The sequence below is a fragment of the Pleurodeles waltl genome, chromosome 2_2, assembly GCF_031143425.1.
Source record: "Pleurodeles waltl isolate 20211129_DDA chromosome 2_2, aPleWal1.hap1.20221129, whole genome shotgun sequence".
In the NCBI taxonomy this organism is placed as follows: domain Eukaryota; kingdom Metazoa; phylum Chordata; class Amphibia; order Caudata; family Salamandridae; genus Pleurodeles; species Pleurodeles waltl.
The window spans coordinates 846,745,001-846,765,299 of record NC_090439.1 but is presented as its reverse complement, the minus strand read 5'-3'; positions in this window follow the sequence as shown (position 1 = coordinate 846,765,299).

Below are 20,299 nucleotides of genomic sequence, written 5' to 3'. Positions count from 1 at the left end.
GCAGCCCCGCTGGAGTATCGCCTGCTATTGGATCCCCTGACGGAAAAATACATCTCCCTTAATTATAGGAAGTTACTGTGTAACTCTCCAGACCCATTGGTGTACTTGAGGGAACATGACGTTGGAACAATTGAAGATGAGTACTGGAGCGAACCAATACAGAGTCCCAGGGAATGTGACATACGTACCCGTTTCAGATTAGTCCAACTAAAGATTTTACATAGAACATACTACTCCTGAACACTACATCGTATAGGGAGAGCAGCTACCCCACTGTTGTCTCAGGGAGTTTGAGCAGAAATGAACTTTCTTTCACATACTGTGAGGTGTCCAAAAATCCAGCAATACTTGGAGGGAGTGTTACACATAATGACCTGGGTCACAGGCCTGGACGTCCCCTTGGAGGCTAAATGGATCCTCCTGCACATTGCAGGTGAGGTGCAGTGGCCCAGGTACCAGAGGATCTGGCTGGTACTAGCAGTGGCTGTAGAGAAGGGTAATGTAGCAAGGACATGGGGATCCCTCTTGCCGATGCATGTGGATGATTGTCTAATGGATCTTAACTGGTGCCAAAGGGCTGAACACGCAATATACCTCAGCAGAAGCTCTCCTCACAGATGGGAAAAGGTCTGGGGACCTGTAAATGGGGAGTGGAGGGAGCTGGGAGTGTCGGGAAGTGTTATACATATATCTCTGGGTCTTATGAGGGAAACTGTGTGCCAAAGGACAGTCGGTGCCAAGCTTTGTGGTTTACACAGATTGCCCAAAGTTATCTATGTCATATGGTGAACAAGATCTTGTGCAATTTGTTGCTGTATGATAGCTGATTGAGCAATTCTTAAATAAAAAGAGTTAAAAAAAAATCTGTTACGCCATGGAACACAAAGAACCTCCAGTAAGTATTTGTGCTCACTCTACCTCTGTTTTAGCTGTGGCAGATATTTGTAAGTCAGTGACTTGTGCCTCCCTTCACACTTTTGCAGAGCACTGATGCTTACACTCCTAAGTGAAGAGGGGTGGTCACGTTGCTCGTTCTATTATGCCGGATTTTTTGGTGTAGGTAGTCCTGCACCTACCTCAGAGTGTGGAACTGCTTGAGTACTCTTTTCAAAAGGCGAGGAATCAGCAGGTAGGTGTATCCATCAAAAGAACAAGTTACTTACCTTTGGAAACTATTTTTCTTGTGGATAGAGTATCTACCTGGGGATTACTCACCGACCCACCAGCCTCCCTATTTCTTGTCTGCATATACCAAAAAGAAGTCTGTGTATTTTGTATGTATATGAGTTTTCATTAGTAAGTCTTAGAGTTTAGAGACTATAATTGCATTGTGAGGTTCGTTGTACCTGCTTCCCTCAAAGGCAAATAGAAAATGGGTGGGAACTAACATCAGCACGCTGACGGTTGTTTTTTGTGGCTTGAGTGACGTCACAGAGTGCCCCATGTGGAGCCATGTGCATTCCCATGTCCCTGTCGATGTGGAAGAGCTACCAAGAAAGTTTTCACAGAATGTTAGCATATGTGATATTCAAAATGTGAAGTAACTGCAGGTAGACACTGCATCCAGCAGAAAAAGCCTTACCAAAGGTAAGTAACTTGTTCATCCAAATCAAGCCTATCGAGTCCAAGTTATGAAGGCAAAGAGATATACTTCAGATTTTATAGCAGTACATATGAAAAATAGAACGAAAATCCTCACGTTTGAGGAAGTTTGAGAAAGCAGTTACAAGTGAATTCAGACACTTGCTACCTAACTTGAGAGAGCCATCAGTCCGTACCATTGGTACTCTATTTTACTGTATAGTAATAGGATGTGCAAAGGTGGTAAGTCGGGAGACAAACAGGTTTATCTTTCATTTACTGACTGATACGTAAACAACACTCAGGGGGTCATTCCGACCCTGGCGGTCCATGACCGCCAGGGCCGGGGACCGCGGAAGCACCGCCAACAGGCTGGCGGTGCTTCCTAGGCCATTCTGACCGCGGCAGTAAAGCCGCGGTCAGAAAAGAGGAACCGGCGGTTTCCCGCCGGTTTACCCCTGGCCCAGGGAATCCTGCAGCGCCGCCATGGGGATTCCGACCCCCTTCCCGCCATCCTGTTCCTGGCAGTTTTTACCGCCAGGAACAGGATGGCGGGAACGGGTGCCACAGGCATGGGCAGTGCAGGGGCCCCCTAACAGGGCCCCATTAGGATTTTCAGTGAAAATCGCGACGGGTGCCACTGCACCCGTCGCACCCCTACAACTCCGCCGGCTCCATTCGGAGCCGGCTTCATTGTTGCAGGGGGTTTCCCGCTGGGCCGGCGGGCAGCCTTCTGGCGGTCGCCCGCCGGCCCAGCGGGAAAGCCAGAATGGCTGCGGCGGTCTTTTGAATGACCCCCTCAGTGTGATGCACTCTAAAAAAAAAAATCAGGTTAAGGAAGTTTTGCTGGAAAGGGAAATCTGCAGATGACGAAATTCAGGGTAAACCTCATGTTTCAAAGTATTAACGAGTGGACATTTTTATCCACAAAACGGAACACTAACTTTACAAATTCTGAAACTGATAGCAGCTCTTACCCTACAGTCTTGGTCAGACTGTGACATCAGTGGTTCATGTGTTGCTTCAAAACATTTCAGATCTCAAGTGATAAACCACTAGTCGAATCCTGCTTTTTAAATACGTTTTACCTTCTTCAAGAAACTCACTGTTGTTGCCTGGTCCTTCCCAAGTTATTTCTTACTTTTTCTAAATCAATTAAAATGCCAGTCTTTGAGAGTCCTGCTCTACAATTCTCCTCTCTGTCACGTCACCTCAAGCCTGTATTTCTTGCTCCCTAATTCACTATAATAGCATTGTCTACTGCGTCACCCCTTCTTGCTGCAATCTCCAAGTCTCATTCTCCTTGGTCTCCCGGCTGTAGTTAATCACCCTACTTTACTCTCCACATTACTCTTGGTGTGGTAACTGGAGTCTACTGGTTAGCTCCTTGTCAACACCCTGTAGTGTTTTTTGTCGAGTCTACGCGGTTGACATGCAAGGTTTGATTTTCTCCACTAACGTCTATAAATACTAGAATATCTCTGGACGCATGCAAGCTTTTTATGAAAGATACTTTGAAAAATGCAGTACATCAACGGAATTGTGTCTACTGAGGTTAGTATTTTCTGTCTTTGTTTTATTTTGTGTGTGTGTGTGTGTGTGTGTGTGTGTGTGTGTGTATATATATATATATATTTTTTAATATACAAATTTTTTCAAACAGAATTGAAAGGACCTCAATTCGGACCTCTTTGTTAATGTAACAATGCTCACTCTTTTGTGGGATCCTCCCCTTTTGTAGTCCTCAGTTTCATTCATTTAGTTTCTTTCTGTTTTTCATAGAACAAACTTTTTGATAGAGATTTCTAGCTGCAGATTTCTGACCTTTTGGGTATTCCCCAGAAATCAGACTGTATTATCAAACTTTCTTTTCCTTAGTACCGCTGCACGCTGGAAGATGGTGCTGTGTGGCTCTGCACTGTTCCTCTGTGGAAATTATGTGTGGGGACCATAAAGAGACAACTCCCTTGCACTGACATGAGTCCCTTTACTTTCTGTGCCACCTAACACAAACCTGGAGCGGACCCTTCTCTTGTTTTTGTTTTTTCCTCAAAATTCACTCCGTGTGCAAATTATGTTACCCCCTAAAACGAAGGGTTTCATGCCCTGTGAGGACAGATGTCTGTGATGAATCCCCTTCGAGTGTGCCAGTGGTGTCTTTGATTGAGCCATGACTCCAAGACCTGCGGATGCTGCGCATTGATTGGCCTGAAGACCATCAGATAACGGGAGGCAAACCTTTGAGGGCAAGCATAAGAAAACTCCATGCCAAGACCACTCCAGGTTCCATTCAGCATCAAAGGCCCAACACCATTCCCTGAGTTCACAGAGCCATACAAGTGACTGGTCTTTGTCGTCCTCCAAGTTTTCAGGTAAGCACATAAATCACAGGAAATCAAAGCAGAGTTCTGCAACTTTGCGCTGCTTGCACTCCCTTGTGCTGGCGCATGGGTGGTGCAGTGATCTTGATCACTCTTTCCAAATCTGCCGATCCTGCAGCTGGTTTAGGCATAACCAGCATTCCAAGGGGCTTCAGCCACAGTGCGCCATATCAAACAGTTCTGTGCTGGCATACTCCAATTCTTAGGTCCCTTGCCGATTCCCTCTAGCACGCCTTTGGACCCATGGAACCAAAAGGTTTTCCACCTGGAATACCACTGCCAGCTGGTCCAGCTGAGACAATCTTACCTCGTCCTGCTCATGGCACCCAAACCTAAGCTGTGACTGGGTATGTCAACCTCGCTGCCCGAAGAGGTATCCCCAATTGTCTGACCTCAACTGACATTGCACCTGTATCCGACTGAGGCACCCATTCTACACTCAACTTACCACATGGCTGGCAACATTTTTTTACATTCACTTTTTGGGTCAGACTCTGATAATGATTGACTGGTGCTAAGTTTCTCAGCTCTATTAGACTGACAACTGGTATGACAACTTCCAGGAGACTAGTGGGCTGGACACCTCCTTGGAGACATCTATTTTCTCTTTTCCCAGACCAGCCATGGAGGAATCTGCATCCTATGCCATGGCCATGCGTAGGGTAGCCAAAGTCCTTGATCTGCAGCTCCCCATCCTGGATTTAAAAACAAATACCCTTAATATGTTCCTGAAACTGGGTCAGACTTTCTCTGAGCCCCTCTGCCTTTCAATGAGGCTCTGATGGACACCCTTTGAGAATTTGGGCTAAGCCTTGCTCTGGCCTGGCAGTCAATAGACAAATCACTAGGTACCATCACTCTTGTCCCAGCACCCTTCACCACAGAGCCACATGGTGCAGGCCTGTAACAGCTGTTCCAGTCAAAACACTTTCCCTGCCACTTCTCCTGATAGGGACTCAAAGAGATTGGAGACCACTGCCTCTTTTCATCCATTAGTTTGGCCCTGTGTTCTGTTAACGCATCCTGTTTGTTGGACCTTTATAGTCTTGCCCTGTTGGATTTGGTGGCACAAGTCCTCCCTGGTGTGCTGGAAAACCTTCTTCCTGTATTGTCTCAGGTGATTCAAAATTGTTGTAATGCTGGCCCTCGACCATTTTGAATCTCCTGAGAGAGTACAGGAAGAAGTTCACAATTTTGTGGCTTGGACACCACTGACTATCAAGTATGCAGTAGGCACCAACGGTGCTATTAACCGCCATACAAGACTGCACTCATCCAGGTTATCTGGCAATGTCCATTCCTTCCTGATGGACATGCCCTTTGATGGTTCTTGCCTGTCCGGTTTCTGTCCTTGAACACTTCAAAGAGAGTAGGGCCACAGCTCGTTCTCTGAGTCTTTTATGCCCCACCAACTGCGCCAGTGCTGCTTTTGTGGCTATGGCAGAGGTGCCCAACCCCCTCAAGGGACACAGCAGTTTCATGGAAGAAGCAGGGGTGTCTGCTGCCAAGGTCAGCATGACGGTCAGTCCAGCGCTATCCTCCGCTTCCCCCACAGCCCCGTCTGCCAAACCACTTTAGTATACCCTTACTGGGTCACAGCCACTCAGTGGGAGGCAGGGTCCTCTGATTCAATCTTGGTTGGCATGTGATCACATTGAACAAGTGGGTCCCTCACATTGTTACCAAAGGCTACGTCCTACCCTGCCCTTTCTTTCCTGCCGCACCTTCCATCATCCACCCAGTGACTGAGGGAGTAACATCTGTCCATTTTGCAGAAGGAAGGTCAAGCCCTTTTGGCTAAAGGGAGCTCTAGCCCATGGGATTCAGTACTTTCCACGTGCGTTGAGTTAAATGCCAAAATTATTTATTTCTAATACTTGGTGGAGAAAAGGCAATTCGCCTGAAGCAAAAGCCTTCTCAAAATCCACCATCAACAAAGCAGTCAGTTTTGTGATTTGTTGCCAGAGGCAGTTTTACTTGCGATCTTCTCAGAGAGTGTCTTTTTCCCCTTCTCAGCATAAAGTTCTTCTGTTCTCAGTGTACTAATAATTGGATTACTTTAACCTATCTATTGGGGGCCTTTTTCATATATATATATATATATATATATATATATATATATATATATAGGCTAAGCATCACCAAATCACATAGTTTAGGGACTTCCCTTTCCAGCTTTCCTGCAGATGTGAGGCATATAAATTCTCACAGTAACTTGAAGACACATCAGGAAAGTCAAATTAATCCTGCACCCTCCCACCCTCTGAGTCCCTGATACTATGTATGAATCTGTTTGTGATTTCTTTATAGGTTAGCCAGTGTATTAGTTTCCCCGTCTGGTGCCTGTGTTAGTTTAAGGTATAGTGAGAAGTTGTCCATGCCCCCTTTGCTGCATCGGTAAGCCTATGCTTTAGTTCTGTCCTGATTCCTACCAGCTGATGGAAACTCTCTTCATAAGCAGAGTACAGGTTGTGGCATCTAAGTTGGGCAATGTAATCTTCCTGGGAGTCGGTTTCCACTCTCCCTGTCACATTTCTGACTTGCTCACTGTGATATAATTCCACCCGAATAAAATCTTTAAAGCCCTCCCAGAGGGTGACCTTCAAGGGCATAGATAGCATATTGAGGTATGAGTCTTTCTCTTCCTTCAGGAAGTCTGAGAAGTGAGTATCTAGGAGTCACTTAGTCGGTATCCGCTATTGTCCCCCACTGCCTTTCAAGGAGCCTTACAGTCTCAATTCAATAAGGGAGTGGTCTGACAGGCAGCAAAGTAAAATATAAGCTTTGACCCCACCCATTCTCAGCTAATTGGACAAATAAATTCTGTTATCCAAGTATGATTAATTGGAATGAGAATAAAAAGAAAATTCAGATCTATTATGGTGCCAAAGTCGCCATACATCAGTAAGTACGATGGAGGAGGACCAGTCAGAGAGTGCTGTGGTTTTCCAATTAATATTAGAACCCCCTGGAGTCCCTCCCAGGATCCATGAGCATGTTCAAATTCCCCCTAGGATGGTCGTTCATTGGGAGCTCCTTAGACCAGTTATGAAAGATGCCCGTGGGTGATATCAATAAGTGTTGAGGGGATAAAGGCGCTCACTATTGTCTTCGAGACCCACTCCAGCATTCCTGTTTTTTACCAACCTTCCCAGAGCTCCATTATACACCTTTTATACAACTAATAGAAAGGATTTTTGCAGTAGGATAGCCACTTCTCTATAGCCTTGAGTAAATCCCAGTCCGTTAGTCTCTTATAATAGAAGCACTTTAGGGAATAGTTTCTTAATGTAGCTCAACACTGCCTTCTTTTAATTTTATCAATACGACCATTTACTTTCCAAGAGACTATCTTATAAGTAGTGTCATGGTCATGATAGAAAGCATACAGGGTTACCATCTTGAGTCTTGTTTTGTGCGAGCGTCTTCTTGCAAGGTAAGAAAAGCAATCCCACTTCAACCTCTAAAAACACAAACCCACACACACACACACGCTTCGAAGCATAAAGCATCTGCTACCCACATAACATATACAAACTAGAAACAAAGAAAATGTTGTACAACTAGTACAGGACCATTAAGCCTGCCCATGCCCCTACCAACCTTGTGTCTGAAGTGCGACATTTCACTTATCTAGTTTATATAGGCCCCCAACAGCATTAAATAACATATAACTGGCTTTTCCAGTCTAACAGTGTTGCCCCTTCCACCCTGCAACAGAGGCCGTGGTGGACCATTTAGGAAGAAGTCATCTCTGAAGGATATGTGGTGGAAGGGTACGCATCCTCCTCTTAGCAGGACCCTGTGTTGAAAGATTCTTCCTCTTTTCCCGTTTTTAGCTTCTTAGAGCCCTGGTGCTTTCTTATTTTAGGAGACCTCCTCCTCTTCCCAGGTGTATCCCTGTCTTTGGTGTCCTGATATTGGTAGGGTAGTGGCGCCTCTGGGTTTAAAAAAAAAAAGGAGGATTTCCCCTGAAACAGAATCTTTAATTTGGCTCGGTAGAGCAGAATGTATTGGATTTCTATGGCCCAAATGTTTTTTGTTTTGACTTCAAAATAAGATTTCTGCTGTTGCCAAACGTTGGCTGTGTAGGCCGGGCTTTTCTGAGGATGACATCCCTGTCCATATAATTATCACAATCAGCGGATGTAACGGTGCACCCTGATGAGGCATGGGCGTCAGTGCCCTGGTGTGCCATTTCAAGCATGAAGCACGTTGAGGGGTCTGCCTCTGGGATTTATGATTTGAACCATGCAGTCAGAAAGGCCTATGGTTGTGGCCTTCAACCCCGTCCCCTTTTAGAGATTCTCACAAGTCTCAAATTGTTTTAATGATTTCCGCTGAAAGTCGCGTTTCAGAAATACCCTGGGTTGTTAGGGTTCCCTGAGTGCTGGCCAACCTTAGGCCCGACATTGTAGCCATTTACTATGTAAAGTGAGGATACTAGGTGGTTTAGGCATAGTTTTGTGATTTACAGGGCATTTTGGTAAAATAAAGTGCAGACTTCTATGCAGGCCATACCACCCTGAACTCTCCTGGGCCTCTACTTGTCAGAAATAACCAATGATGATAGGATTCCCTGGGTCCTGGCAAATCCCTACCCCGAATACTTGCAACGGGCCTAATGGAAAATAAGTTACTTACCTTTTGGTAACAGTATTTCAGGTTTATATGTGATCTTCCAAGATTCTCTACCTTTGAAATGAAAATCTCTAGGTATCAGACTGGTCCAGAAAAGCTTTTTCTATTAGCAGCTCTCCAGTGCCGCTGGTGGCACCATGCAGATCCACCCACTGGACATAATGCCACTGGTGTATGAAAGGGACCAACCTAAGCATTGACATCAGTTCCTGATACTTTTCCTGAGTCTCAGCGACGCATGCAGAGAGCAATTGAGAGAGCACCAATAACAGCAACAAAAACATCCCAAATACATTTGCACACCTTGGAACCTTATTATATATGATACTGACTCATCAGTGAAGTAGGTGGGTTATGAGGAATCTACAGGAAAAATATGTATGCACTGGAGATATAGTAATTTCTGTCTCCAATTGATCCATACTCCTGCTGATACCTTATCTTTAGGATGAATGCCAAATCAGTACCCCTCCCCCCAGGAGACAGGAATGAGTAGCACCAATTCACCAAGGAAATCATGCAGCACAGTAGTGGCAAAAGATCCTTTACCGCGTTCTTGAGGTGTAAGGCAGTAATAGTAAGCAAACGTATACAGAGATAACCTTGTGGCTAACCAGCAGGGAGAGTCGTGTTCTTTCTTGGCCACAGCATTGCAGATCTTGATGCATAAGATGGCCTATTGCAAAATAGTGCTCCTAATCACTGCCTTGTTTTTCTAAAAAAAACTCACAAAGAGCCAGTCACCCACTCTATTCTGTCAAATAGATGTAGTCTTTCTTAATGCTTGGCAGGAGAGGAATGAATATTGGAAGAGTGATATATCAGGCATATGAAAGGCCAAAACCACCTTGGGCAAGAAGACAGGGTAGGTATTTCGACAACTAAAGAGGCGGACAAACTGAGAACGTCTGGCGCTCCCTGACCCTATGTTCAGATGATATTGCAGATAACAATAGTGTCATCAAAGTAAGAAGTCTAACTGTATCTGCTCAAAAAGAGATACTATCAAAGTCATCACAAGATTCAGATCCCATTTAGAAACAATTAACATAGTCGAAGAAAACAAGTAGAGCCAAACCTTTTAAAACTCACTATTAAAGTTGACATAAACAATTAATGAAGTCTAGTCAGCAGGACACATAAAAGCGGAAAGGGCAGCCTCCTAACCCTTGTGAGTAGCTACTGTCAGCCGTTTATGTGCAAAAGGCAAGGAGAATCACTGGATGACAAAAAGGTGTGATTGAAAGAGATCCGAACCTTCCGGCCCACACCATTGCACAAATTTGTTCCTGTTCTGGGCAGTGGCAAAGAGATGCATGGATGGAGAACACTCTGGAGAAGATCATCTCTATCATTTCAGGGTGAAGTTCCTCCAGTGGGATGTGACTGAGAGCACCTTCTCTCACATTAGGAGATCCTGCCAGATTGGGTGCTTCTGGGAAACGTTATCTAGCCGTGTGAGAATTGCCGCAGTGTTTCCAAGATACCACACCACCCTGCATGTTGACGTAATGGATCTGAATGTTGCTCCCTGAAATTGATCTGTGAAATGTCTTGGAGACTAGGTGGGCCATTAGCAACTCTAGCACATTGTTTAGCAGACAATATTCCAATGTGGACCAAGAGCTGTGCACTGTCTGGTCACCCAGCTGGGTACCTCTGCCCAGCAAGGAGGTGCCCATGACCACTGTAGCTTTCACTTGTAGGGCTGAACGGTTGGCCCACCTCCAGGTTGGAAAAGTCCATTTACTATTGCAGATCCTGGCGAAACAACCAGTGGATCTACACTTGAACCGAAAGACTCCATTTGTGTTGGTGCCACTATCATCACAGGCAACAATTCAAGGCCCTGATCTGGTGTGAGGAACCAGCACCAGACATGAGGCAATCGGGAGATGCGTTTGAGTGAGAAATCTCAGAATCATCTCCTGAATATCCATGATCCTCTGAATTGAAGGAAAGGCCTTCTCGTAGGAATGCAAAGGTTAACCTCTGTTTGAGTGAGATAATAGTAAATCTCAAGTCATGGAAAAGAGTCACCATGGTTGGAATTGTTCCTAGACCATTGTTGGGATGTCACCTTCACCAACTAGTCTTCTAAGTATGGCAATAGACACCAAACTATCTCAGTGAAGCTGCCAAAATTGCCACACTTTTGGTAAAACATGAGGCATAGTCATCAGACGAAATGGCAAGCCTGCAAACTCGAAGTGCTGTGACCCCACAGTAAAGCTCTTATAACATCTGTTAGCAAGAAGAAATGAAAGATGAAAGTGGATGTCCAGGAGGCCCAGGAACGCCAACCAATCCCTTGTGTTTGGGTGAGCATGACTGGGCTCAGAGACAACAGTTTGAACTTCTTTTGCCAAATAAGTTGAGATCCAGGATTGGTCTCGGATGCCATCCTTCTTTGAGACCAAGTAGCAAAGGGAATAAGCTTCTGTGCCATTTTCTTCAAGAGGCACCACTTTGATTGCCCTTTTGTTCAGCAGGACAGGAGCCTCTGCCCCTAGAATCGAGATGTGTGCCAAGGAACACAATCCTGAGGGAGAAACAAGAAAAATGGGCCCAGTGATCCATCACAAAAGACTCTCAATTGCTAGAAAAGTGACAGCCCTTCCCCCACAGAAGTAAATGATGGTGTAAGTAGGGGGGAGCTGGAGGAGTTTCGAGGTAGCAGATCTGGCAAAGTATGGAGGAGACAGGATCTGCTGTCGCTGCTGATGATGGCAACCTTTTGACCCAGCTCTGCTTCAAAGGGGTGGTGCATTTTCTGAAGTGTCTTGATCTGCTGAGCAGGCTGCCTCTGCAGAGATTGCTGATATACGGAGTTACCCCTGAACATCTTGTATTGGTGATAGAAGTTCCTCACAAGTGAGGCCAGATCACGTGAGTAGGCCATAGACAGGGCCACTGGAATTATGCAGGAGGAGAGGGCCAAATTATGTGGCAGAGTTGAGTAAATTATGTGGCAAGAAAATGCAAATTATGCAGCAGAATGCAGCACTTTTTGTATTTGTATTAATTATTTTGACATTTTTAACCTTGATAACACTCTGGGCATTGGTTGCGTTGCATTAGTGCCAGTTTAGCACCCAAATATAGCCATAATCAACAGAAAGGTGACCACTCCAGCTTTGCAAAGGACCTTCCATGTGTTGTCACATTTTTTGTAACGTTTGTACTGTTTGACCTAGAAGCAAATTTTGTTAAAATCTGCAGATTATGAGGCAGATGATGGTTTATGTGGCAATTGTTGCACATGTATGATTGTGCAAAAATCGCCACAGCCGCACAATAGCATAAATCTAGTGGCCTTGGCCATAGGCTTTTTTTGAAGTGTGCCAAAGAGTAGTTGACCTTTTCTCCAAAAAGACATTCACTATCGTAAAGCATGTTCATCAGAGCAGCCTAAATACCTCCTGATAAGCCAGTGGAATGCATCCAGGCAAATCATTTCAACATGTTGGCTGTGCTCTTGGATCCACAGTATCAGCAGGATCCAAGCTGCACTTCACAATCTGTTTTGAGGTATCAAAGCCATGACCAATTCATAAAAACGTCTGCATGTGTGTCGATAGGCTGCAACTGCCCATTTTGCCAATTCCCACAATACATGGCCCAGCAGGAATGTGGTATTAGCAATACAAAGAGTTAGAAGGCCAGGCGCATAAGCATTCAGGGCCATGAAGTCCAGTTTTTATGATTCCCTGTCCGCAGGAGTCTTATGAAAGGCAGTAGAGTTCACTTTAGAAGATGAAGCCTGATCCAACAATCTCAGGTCTGAGGACAATAAACTGGGATCAGCAGCAGCAGCCTTATGGCATCTGCTAATTTGTTTGTGGGCGTCTGAGCAACTTTTCTTAACCACCCAAGAGAGGTTGCAGTAGGGTCTTGTCAAAAGCGAGCAAAGGATCTGCAACTGTAGAAGGTACGATATCTGTCAACATATTAGAATTAGACTTAAGCACTTCAGAGGACAAATCCAAATTCAGACACTGCCACTGTGTGCATCACTGTGATAAAGGAGGACACTGCCTAGGTCACGGCACTGTGGGAGTAAGGAATGGCCACCTCTGTGATGTTGTTTAAACTGCTGGCATTTTGTAATTTAATGTATATACCTGCATCATTGGATCGTGGACCAGAGGATACCAGAACCATCCTAAAGATGACCAACCGGGCCTGATATATGGCCCTCGACCTGTGGGAGTTGATCAGTGGAGTCAGAAATTACAGCTGAATGTTCTGCAGCTTTGGAATTGGCTCTGAGGATGAGGAAGGGTCAGTTTTGGGTAATGGCCCCATGACTTCGAACGGTAAAAGAAACCGGACCTTTTTTCAAAGAACAAGATGATTTTTCTTTCTAATGGCAATTTTATAGATTTTTGTGGATAGATATTTTGATTGTTCACTCGCAAGAGACTTGCCTGTAGGAGGAGGGCTATTCTGTTGGTGTCCATCAGGGCCTTGGTCAGGAAAAGCTTGGTCTCACATCCCTAAGAGGGATGTAGCATCCAGCGGTGGAATGGAGTTCTTTGCTGTTTTGGGAGTTATTGTCTATGCGTTCCTTGTAGTGTGCTCTTTTTTGTGGTGTGTATGAGTTGGTGGTGGTTGCGAGTGGAGGTTTTGAGGGTGGAGAAGTTTGTGGTGGAGGGTTCTTGTCGCCAGGCTTTCTCCGCTTTGCAGCATTTGCGCTTGGAATCTTGGAGTTCAGCAGTGAACCATGGAGCGTTTTTGATGTTGCGGGTGGTAATGTTTTTTCTGAGGGGGCGAGTGAATCTGCACAGGTGGTGATCCATTTTGTGAGGTTATGTGCCGCGGTGTTGGGGTCGTTGGTGTTGGGGGGGTTCCGTGCCAGTTGGGAGTTCAGGCGTTCTGTGGGGATCTTGTCCCACATGTGGTAGGGGGTGGTGGGTTGGTGGTGGTGTGTGGGGGGTTTGGCGAAGGAGAAGGGGACGCATTGGTGGTCGGTCCAATGGAGTTCGGTGGTGTCGGTGTAGGTTATGTGTTGGCTCGAAGTGAAGATTGCATCAAGTGTGTGTCCTGCTGAGTAAGTGGGTGCTGTGTCCAGTTGCTTGAGTCCGAGGTTGGTGAAGATGTCTAGGAGGGAAGAGGAGTTGTGGTCGTGGGGGTTCTCCAGGTGAAAGTTGAAATCGCTGAGGAGGATGTAGTCTGTGGAGATGAGGGCGTGCGGGCTGATGATGTTAGCAATGGTGTCACAGAAGGGGGGGCGTGGCCCTGGGAGTCTGTATACGAGTGTACCTCTGAGGTTGGTGTTGTTGTTTATGTGGATTAGGAAGTGCATGTGTTCTGCGTTGTTGAGGGTGTCGTGGGTGTTAGTGCTGACCTTAATGGTGTCTTTGTGCAGGATGGCGATGCCACCTCCTGGGTTGTTAAGGCGGTCTTTGTGTTGGAGTTTGTAGCCCTCAGGGGTGGCTGTAGCTATATTGGGCTCAGATGATTGGTTTGTCCAGGTTTCCGTGAGGAAGACGATGTCAGTTAAGTGTGATGTGATGAGGTCCCAGAGTTCTATGGCATGTTTGTGTAGGGAGTGGGTGTTAAGGAGCAAGCAGTTGAGATGGTTGTGGGGGGTGTTGTTGTTGTGTTGAGCGATAGTGCTGGTGTGGGTGCTCATGGTGTCGCTGTGGGTCGTGGTGTGTTGACGTGGGGTGTGTTCAGGTTGTGGGTTTTTTCGTGGTGGGGCCGGTTGGTGGGTGCGGTGGCTGTGCAGGAGTTAGTTGCGTTGAGGTTGTTGTGTTTGGTGTTGGGGGCGCTGGGGTTGGTGTGGGGTGTGTGAGTGTTGGGGGTGTGAGAGGTGGAGCAGGAGAATAGGCAGGCGTAGCAGGTGAAGGGATCCTGTGTGTCTGTGTGGGGCTGGTTTGGGTGCAGGCAGGGCATGGTCCTGGATTGAGGGAGTGGAGTGTATGTGAGGAGTAGTGTTGTCTGGGGGGGGTCTTGGCTAGGGGGACCAGGAGGACTGGTGCTGGGCACGGTCCAGGCACGGACAGGCTTGCCTCCGGCGCGCCAGGGGCGCAGTCGCGCAGAGACCACCATTAATAGGGGGAGGTGGGAGGGAGGAGCAGCTGGGAGGCGAGAGGCAGGAGGGTAAAGCTAATGGTGGTGCGAGGGGGGGGCAGGGCAACAGGGACGCAGCAGCGGGGAAGGCAGAAGGTTGGCGCGGAGAGAGCTGGCAGAGGAGCGCAAAAAGGCACAAAATGGGCACAGAAATATGGCAAAACAAGGCACAATAAAAAATGATATAAACAGTAAAGACAGGGCACAATAAACGCGATGGAAATACACACAATAGTACAATGTACAAGTCTAGACACCAGGGATGAGGCGAAGTCGAGTGCCTGCGGGTCAAGGAGGGCCTCGAACACGCGATGGGCGGCGGGGGTCAGGGACACGGTGCAGCTAGGTGGTGCTGCAGGTGCGGGGGAGCGAGTTCCGGCCAAAACAGGTCAGGGGTCAATGATAAATATGGCCCTTAGTGAGAAGGCTTAGGAAGTGCAGGAGCAGACATTTTACTATTGATTTTATTAATTAATACAGTAATGTACTGATCATTGATGAACTAACATGTGAAAAATGGGTGACTTTTGTAAATGGCCACCATAATTCATTTTGTTTTCTGCTTAAGCTAACTTTAGCTAACTCTGGCTAACTTTGCAGTTGTTTTTCATTGCTCAATGCTTACTTAAGAGTGTGAATAATAGCTTATAGACGTGTAGATTTTGTGTTATGTTTCACAAGGTCAGATTTATTAAGTCATTGCTCGAGTTTGCCTGTCATATTGTTTAGAAAATTGTCACTAACGTGTGGTTTCTTCCTCAAGGATGGAAGTAGATGTTACATTGTAAGATGTTTCTTCCTGAATATGAAGTCTTGACGAGATGGTACAGTGGATCCACAGATGAAACGGAAGAGAAGAAGACATTTTTATAAATTGAGTCTAGCTAATGATTACGTAAATGAAATGTTATCAAATAAGAATTATGAATGTGTAACTTTTAGTTATCTAACTTTAGTTTTATTGGCTGTATATACAGACACTCCATGTCTTGACCAATCATGAGTTTTGTGAAAGTTCACCTATTCTTGGGGTGGTTGTTCTTCTCGGTTCCTGTTCGTTGTCGTTCTTGGGAGAAAGTTTGATTAGCTGTTGATGCAGACTAGACCTTTCAAGATTTTTCCAGTGATATGTCAGTCATGTAGGCTTGAGGGATTTATAGATCGTTCTACTGATGGTGTCCCCTTGCTGAAGTGATCTTCTTGTTGTTGCTCTACGGGTAATGTATAAAATTATGTTTTGTTGTGTCTTTTGTTTTACAGGTAGCAGCTGCAACTCATGAATTAATTGCTGCATAATGATATAACAAAAAAAATATCCCAAGCTAGTATATTTTTCTAAATTTGTGTTTCTAAATCTTTTACATGAAGCCCAACATTTTAATGCTAATTAGTGGTTAATGAGGAAATTTGTCTTTACATGCTTATGATTTATATTGGTGTTCTTTGATCTCTTGCTTAAATGTATTCTATTTCACTGTTGCAAATATTGGTGTTATTAAGTTGTGTTATAATACTTGAGTTAATTTGTTTACTTGCTTTGATTATACTTAGATATGTAAGGCATTCTAATCAGCCATTTATTATTCTATATGCTTATCATTTATGTTTGAGAATTATTTTTGTGAGTTTAACGTTGTTAATATAGGGAAATAAATTTATAATCCTTCTTAATAAACTGGTGTGGTTATTGCATGGTGATTAGATTATTGATTTCTTGTTTATTGATGCTTATTATGACATGCATCCTTGACATGCTCTCAATCAATGTTGTGTTGATCCATTGGCCTAAGGCGCGAGATCCACTATTTTAGTTTGAGGTAATAGCTAGGATTTCTGTGCACTGCAGCAGAAGTCACAGCACAACATACAGTCTAGGCGAACAAATAGGTTGTGAGGACCTAAGAGAAGTAAAATAAGTAAACTTTGACATCAGAATTTTAGTACCTCCATAGGTCTAACAGTGACCAGTGCTTATCCATTTAGTCAAACTTTTAGCGTTCATAGGTGGGGCTTGGGAGGGAGGGGTTTATTTATGATAACACCTAACATACATCTAAAATACAACTAAAACCTCCACCTATAACCTAGGGGGTCCTGGCCCACTATGTGAGGTGATCTGATTAAACAGTCAAAAAGTCTGCCTGGTTGGTTTTCAGAGCATAAATGCTGCTCATTATCACCTGAGAGCTGTCTAGTCATCCTAAGGAGTACTTTCCATCCTTCTAAGTTATTAGTGTGATTGGAAAGGGGTGCCCAATTACACCCAAATTAGTGCCACACTGGTATATTCTGAATAATTAGTAGAATACATTTGGACTTTTCAATTTCTTTTAAGGTTAGTAGCTTCTGGTTTGATGATGCATGTTTCCTTAAGGAGTATTATAGGTGATTAATATAGGAGTAAATAGCATAGCGCCTGCACACAGTCTGCATCCCCCGAATATTCCAAGTGAAACATCTAATGTTACTGCTTTGCAGTCATTATAGGCAATGCATATGATGACTAGGAAATGCACATCTGGCTCCTCCCACTGTGAACACTTTCTAGTGCTACTTTATTAAGACTGACAGGGCAGTGTATTCTATATACTACCATAGCATCCCCTCCATTGTACACCAACAACTATTTCAGTGAAAAAAGCCTGAATAATCAAAACCTGAAGCAAACGGCTGCACTTCCAAGCAGTGTGAAATCTCTAACCTTATTTGTGAAGGGTGCCAGGGCCCAGTGTCAGACCTTTTGAGGGCTCCGGCCCAAATCCCATAGTTGTTTAAATATGTGAGATTTGAGTGTGTGACCCAATTGCATTGCCAGGTGCTCACTCAGAGGTAAGGTATGACTGTGCCAGGGGCAAGAGGCACTTCCCAGCCACGCATGTAGGTACATCTTATTGTGTGCTGGGCATATGTATTCTGCAAGCAATTCAAGGAGGAAGTTGGCAGCGTGTACAGTGAAAGCTAGTGAAGAGAACTATAAGATTTTGTATCTATCATTACTTGTGGGCATTAATAGTGTCTTCTCTTGGGGGGTATTCATGTGGGATTATAGGAATTGATCTGCAGTTTGCGAAGTCACTAGAGGGAGCACCAAAGACCCAGGTGGCAAGGTCCGGGATGAAATAACCTCATCACAACAAGCAATGCATGAATTCCGGAGCATCTGTCACTTACTTGGCTTCTCTAAAGGTGGCAGCCATCTCCAAGGCCACCCAGTGCTCATCTTGAACTTATGACTTGGAGGGTGTCGCTCTCTGGCTTTTTTTCAAAGCTAATCTCCTGCTGAGGTGGTGGTGATGATGATGATGATGATGATGATGATGATGATGATGACAGAGCCCGCATTTGCCTGGTGGGACTTCCAGTCCCAGGCTCCCCATGTGCTGCCTGCTTTTTGGAGGGCTGGCTGACATCGCGGGCGCTACAAAGCGTGCTGCGCACCTCCACAACTGCTACCCGCATTTGCCTGGTGGGACTTCCAGTCCCAGGCTCCCCGTGTGCTGCCTGCTTTGAGGAGGGTGGGCTGACATCGCGGGCGCTAAAAAGTGCGCCGCGCACCTCCAACAACTGTTGCCCGCATTTGTATGGTCAGACTTCCAGTCCCAGGCGCCCCGTGTGTTGCCTGCTTTGTGGAGGGCGGGCTGGGCATCCCCTCAGAGATCCAAGGTAGGACTCTTGGTACTTTCTGTGTTAGTGACTGTTGAAGTTCCATCTCAAGCTTGTGCCACACATTTATATTCTTAATAGGGAAATGCATTGTGAGGGGTAGTCCTACCACGGGTTCAGCGCAACCGAAGATTCCTAAACTTCTCAAATCCATGCAACCCCACTCAAATTGCATAATCAACGAGATTGATACTTTAATTGAAGAGGTGGAACTGATCTTAAACCAAAAAAAAAAGGAATCCGCAGAAAGGGCTGAGGACGGGCACCCTTTTTCTGTTCTTAACCACCGGACCCCTTAACAACAATAGTGGTGCACAACCCAATGTTCGCAGCCAGGTGCCGGCTCCCCAAGGAGCCCCTATGAATGCTAGCCACCCTATATCTCCTGCAATTTATTCTACATCTGAAGCTCCACAAACAGACACGATCATTCATGAAATTCCTTGTTCCAACCGCTTTTCATTATTGGAGACACAGGATCTGGACTATGTCCAAACAAGCCCTACCTTACCATCCCTCCATGCCAGACAAATTCCATCTACATTTACGAGTGCTCCCCTCCAAGAGGATTTAACTCCCCTGGTGATTAGCCTGACGAATGAAGTGGGAGAGCTGAAAACCTTAATGATAGAAATCCTTAACTCTCTCAGAACTATGGCTTTGAGGAAAGACTTTTCTTATCCTCATGAAATCAAGGTAGAGCTCCCCTGAATATCGATCATTTCCAACTTCCAGACCTCTGCCAAGCCCTAAAGACCTCCTGGGCACCAAAAAGCCAGCGCATTATCGTGGAACTCCCGCAACCACTCTTGAAAGTATCACACGCTCTAGAGGGGATTCCTATCCCTGCGTGGAATTGGAATGTGACACAACATCAGCGCATGGCGATCATTTTCATCCTAATAGTGGCCACTACATTTATATGTGCAATGTCCCCCCCTTTACCTCCAAAACATCAGGAAGATAATTCTTCACTTATTAACAAGGCCTCGCACTGGTTACGCCATGTCAGACGTTGTGGCTCAATTATTCATTCGGATATACTATCAGCCGACCGTTTAAGCAGTAAATCTGGCGATTGGGATGTTATAAAACTTAATCTCACCAGTTCTTATCTGGTAAAGGGTTTGTTGCATATGGAAGCATGCAACCAAGCACGGAAGGGAACCGCCATTTTTCTCAGTGACCACTGGCTTGCCACAGGTATTGCGAGGCCGAAAGCGTTGCCCACTTTGGCCCCTATGACGCTGAGCAAGGCCTTGGGGCATCCTGCCTCCAATGTGGAAATTTCTGGCCTAACTTTGATGAAGGACTTGGGTCCTCCCCCCAAAACAAATAATGTATGTGGTCTTGACTCTATGGGGACCACCTCTGACATTGATTGACTACATCCAATGGTGTCTCATAATACCAACGTGTCAGAGTCACCAGATCCTCGGGGTCTGTGCATGTTCCCAACACTTCCACCCCAAGACAGCTCCAATACTCTGATTAGAATTGTCACAGAGTCCAAGTGGGGAAAAGGGGATTAGGAAGGGAACAGCTGGGAAGGAGACCTGTAGGAAGCAAAAAGGTTAAAACACACAATATCAAAATTACATCATATGAATATCAATACTAGGCTATGACTAAGCATTGTCATTCTGAAAACATGGACAACCTAAGCATAGACTTCAAATGATTAGGCTTCAAGATGACTGGATACCTGTGAGGGAATCAAAAAAGGTTAAATGCAATTTTCAAATTCAAGAATTATCATTTACATGAGGATCAGAAAAGAATCTGAATGATTTCTAAACCATCATATGAATCGTGTTTGAGAAACATATTAGGAACACACAACATTACATCTAGAAACCTGGTTCTTTGTTCTCTCAAATTGCTGGAACATGACTTGCGCACATTGCAGATCTTTACATAGGTAGTAAAAATACCATAGGTTGATTGTGCACCAT